Source organism: Aythya ferina, assembly GCF_964211825.1.
Source record: "Aythya ferina genome assembly, chromosome: 1".
Taxonomy (NCBI): domain Eukaryota; kingdom Metazoa; phylum Chordata; class Aves; order Anseriformes; family Anatidae; genus Aythya; species Aythya ferina.
The window spans coordinates 173,175,276-173,179,997 of record NC_140296.1 but is presented as its reverse complement, the minus strand read 5'-3'; the positions used below and the strand labels follow the sequence as shown (position 1 = coordinate 173,179,997).

The 4,722-nt window shown below is 37.2% G+C and overlaps 1 long non-coding RNA gene across 1 annotated transcript; it reads left to right on the top strand.

Annotated features, from left to right (window-relative positions):
- The first annotated feature begins 894 nt into the window (after positions 1-894).
- Positions 895-4,224, top strand: LOC311445394. The gene is made up of 2 exons (XR_014698380.1): positions 895-1,234; positions 3,316-4,224. It is a non-coding gene; the product is annotated as an uncharacterized lncRNA (long non-coding RNA).
- Positions 4,225-4,722: the final 498 nt, after the last annotated feature.

Sequence of the window (4,722 nt, the reverse complement as noted above, 5' to 3'; positions counted from 1 at the left end):
AGGGGTGCAGCAGGAGCTGGGAGGGGACAGAACCAGGACAGCTGACCCAAACTACCAAAGGGGTATTCCATACCCTCTGACGTCATGCTAAACAATACATAGGGGTGGCTAGCCAGGATGGGGAGGCTGTCTGCTCGGGGATAGGCTGGGCATCGGTCAGCGAGTGGTGAGCAATTGCATTGTGCATCACTTATTCCGTACACGTTAGTAGTAGCAGTACTATTATTGTTATTATTATTACTTTGTTTTCCTGTCTTAATAAACTGTCTCTGTCTCGACCCACAGGCTTCATTTTCCTATTTCTCTCTTCCTTCCCAGAGAAGGAGGGGGGAGGGTGAGTGAGCAGCTGTGTGGTGCTTAGCTGCCAGCCGGGGGAAACCACAGCAACAGCAATGTAGTCACGTACCCAAATTAAAGCCAAAACTTTCAACCCAGTTATTGACTTGAATAGGGAGTGATGATCCAGATCCTGGCATTTCTATATGATAGTTTATATGCATCAAAAGTAAATATTGTAGTCAGAGGTCATGGTGCTAGATTTTGAAAAGTCCTGCATAAAGAAGAGATCTCATGAAAGCTAATTTAAATACCAGTAATGTCAAGAAAAGTCATTCTGATTGCTATATTCTTTATCTGTCGTGACTAGACAGATGAAAATCTATGACAGAAATTTTGCCTTTAAGGTCATTTTCTTTTTTTCTTTTATTTATGTTTATTTATCTTATTTTAACAGGCTCTGCACTAATTTTCCTCACAGTATTTCCTGACAGAAATATGACCCTTATGCACCTTTTGTAGTTAATTCATTAGGTCAACTGTAAGCCCCTTGTCAGGTTATTTCTCTTAGTGATAAGGACCTTAAAACATTAAAACACAGGTAGATGAGCCTATTCCACAAAGTCTCTTGGCTCCACCCTTGTGAAGTGAAATCTGTCAGGTGGGGATCATTTGACCTTTGCTATATAGGAAGCATGAGGACTGATGGGAAGAATTGCCTCCCCGGGGAGTTTGAGGCTTAGGTTACCTAGGGTGCTATTCTACTGTTGTGGTGAAATGGACTCAGTGTTCCCCAGTAGGCTGCTTTTTCTTCATGTTTTCTACTGTCTCTGTGAAATAGTTTTAGACACTCTAGGTGCTAGTTACCTTGGCGGTGCCTTCTCAGTACAGTAAAACCCTGGTGGTACTACTTCACTGGGAAGTAGATTGGCAGTGACTCAAGTTCAGAGGCTGGCAGGTAAGTGTTCCCTGGGTTCTACAGTTGTTTCGTATTGGGGAGTTTGAGTACTTCCTTCACCTTGTCTGTTTTCAGTGAAGCTACTTACATGGATTCTAAGCTTCCATAGATCCTGTCCCTGGATCGCCTCTTCTATGTGAACAGCCAGAGACACTCATCCTACAAGAGAAACACCTGTAGCACATTACAGTTGCTGATGTAGTCATTCTAGGCCCTTTTAGCATAGCTGAAGTGATGAGCTAAGACTTAGGTCATTGAAAATAAGACACCTCACTTAATATATATACGTATAATCCTAAAGAGCATCATGGGATATGCTAAAATATTTTCCTTTCAATAAAGAAACATGTTAAGCATGTACTCAGGATATCATATATTTTCTATCTATCTGCATCTATACATTCATAAACTGTATCTAATAAAGCAATCAGAATTAGGAAACCCAGGATCTTTATTTCCTTTTTCTCTTGTCCTAAGTAATTTTATACCTATTTATACATATCATTCCATGAAACCTTCTCCATAGTTTTTCAGATTTGGATGTTTTTATCTGTTTATTTTTTTTTCCCCAGAAATTCATGAAATATTTTAATTTTGCAAACATCACAGTTTCATACAATGGTATAATTATGTATTCTGCTTTGTTCTACGTTATTTTGCTAATCATTCACATAATTGTGATTGGCTTTTGACTATTACTGAGAATCAAGCTTGCATTGTCAGAGAACTAACCAAAAAGACCCAAGATCTTTTTCCAGGTGGAAAGAGTTAGAATGATGCAACTCTATAGTTAGGATTGTTTTTCTTTCCTTGTGCATTTCTGTGCAATAATTGGTATTGAATTTCATCTCTATTTTAACAGCTACCTAGATCATTCTGCAGCTGCTCAGAATCAGATTCATAAACATTTTGGTACAATGCTTGCAAGTACATCCACATATTTGTCCTTTTCTTTATATGATGTTCTTTTGAGTTCTTTGTGTGGAAATCATTCACAAACAGAAAAAATGACTATAGAATTTTTTGTTCAAATTCATTTCTATGTAAGTGATTATTTCATAGATATTTCTATTCAAGTGCCTGTCCCTTCATCTTTTTATTGCTTTTATTACTCATCTGGCACAATTATAGTTTACTATTAGCAGGTTCTAATATCATATTAAAGTCCTGGATGAAAAGCTGTGGTCATAGAAAATGCTGGTATTTAATACAAAGCTGTGTATTCCCAACATTATGAAACATAGCAATATGATGCTAATATAGCTTATAGTGATAGAAATTCAAACCTTATCAATATGAATCGTCAATCAATTTCTTTTTGGTGTTAAGTACTATTGCAGTATTTTTCACAACTTATTTAATAAGTGTGGGTTCAATTGCTGTTGATCCTTTATTTTTTTCTTAAGGACAACATTCAAATTCAAAAATAAAAAGGTTCTAGAAAATAACGGTAGATTTATTTATCCATGAGAAGAAAGGTCAAAGCTATTTGTAAAATGTTGTTATCTTACAGATGAAGTAAACAAAAGCTTCACTTTACATTTCTGAAGCTGAGAAAGCTAGTCCTTTATTTACTGAGAGACATCCATTGAAATGATTTCCTGAGTTATGACCAGAACACACAAAAAACTGCACTGGGTGACATTTCAACTATTTTATTAGCTAACATCAGAATTCTATTGATATACAGCCACATAGGCAGAAAAAATGCCAGGATGCTCAATGCAACTACTTGCAAATAAGGTATAAGACACTTACATGATCAAGGAAAATATCTGCAGTCAAATATTCATTCCCAGTTACTTGGAAATATGGCAGTTACTCAAATCAAATTCTGGGCCAAATTCAGCTACAGCATAACTATTCTTATTTACACAATTGCACATGGCAATAGTCTCTTTGGAGTGTCTCAAAATGGGATTTCTTCTCTTAAAGTCTGAATGAGACCAATGGTTTAATTTCTGCTCTGAATCACATGGAGCAGGAGGTTGAATGTGGCTCTCTCCCTTTCAGATAAACATCTCACTGCTGTTGAGTACTGTCTGTCTCATCTCTTTAATCTGCTCTTTTCCTCCTTCCAGAAATGATTCATACTTGATCTGACAAGGGATTCACAGAGTCTCCCAAACACCTTGAGTCAAGACATCTGTTGTGTGAAGTGCATCCTCTCCCTGACGAAAAGGATTAATACAGTGGAATTGTCATCACTAAGTCTCAGAGCAACCCCATCCACTTCCAGTCAGCTCATTTTGCCTTTCTCACTTCACCCACAGTTATATTTGCTTTGCATACTTTATCTGAGCATGTTCCCTGCCTTTAAAGACACAAGGATCAAGAAGGGTTTTCCCAGTTTTACTGTCAAATAATGACACCTGTAGAGAGTGCCTGATGACAGATTTGAGCTATCTGATAAATATAAACCAATCCCCTCTGCTATCTGAAAATAATACATCAGCCCAGTGAAAAATAGCTTTGGCAGTAATTTGTGTAGTTCCAAGGTGAATTTACTTTCATGTAAGAATGAAAAAGATGCTTTTATGGTCATACAGAACCAATATTTGTCTCTGTTGATAGAGGTGTGGAACTGCACATAGGTGAGGAAATTTGTTTAAATTTTGTTTCCTCACAATTTAGGGTCTCCAAGGCAGCTGCAACTCATGAAACGGTAGCAAGCAGAATCTGCACGCAAGCCAAGATCTTAATAAATTACTTGGCTGGGTGGTTGAGGCTGATCTTCATCATCTTGTCTGAGCAGATCAGAGATCTTTTTAAGCAAGACAATGCAAGAGCCTTTTTATACAGCATACACACACTGAACATAAGCCAAGCTTATTGAGTTTTGTGCTAGCAGCCTGCCCTCAGAAGAATCAGCACAGCACTATTTCTCCTATTCACAGCAGAGACCTGCATTTCTCAGGTTCATCAGTACAGGGCTGCAGTCTTTCCAGCTATGTTTTGAGAGGCAAACATGTTATGAAAGCCTCGTGAAAGATTTATGATAGATCTGCATCTTTATATGTTAATGCAAAACTTAAAGCTGCCATTCAAGCTTTTCCTGTTGCCATCTTTACTAGTAAATAATATACTTGATTCAGTACCTTTACAGATTTATATGGCTGTCAATACATTTAAAAAAAAAAAAAAAAAAAAAAAAAAAAAAACAACAAAACAGAAGTCTTGTGACTCCACCACAAACTACAGCTAGACAGAGTTACAGTGCAAGGATAGTCAAAGGATTTAAATGTGTTATGACTATTTATCCCTCCCTCCTAACTTGGCTTCTTGATTTCTCAGCAAATATTTTTCATAGATTTGCTCATCTCCTTGAAAAATTAGGAAGAATATTTCTCCGAATCACGCTCCAAAACCATGTTCATGGGATTCTAACGACAGCAGGATGATAATTTACTTTGCAATGACAAAATGCTTGATCAGCACTTCTTCACTTCAGGCGATTATTCTGTGAAGAACCTTTCACATTAACTTTT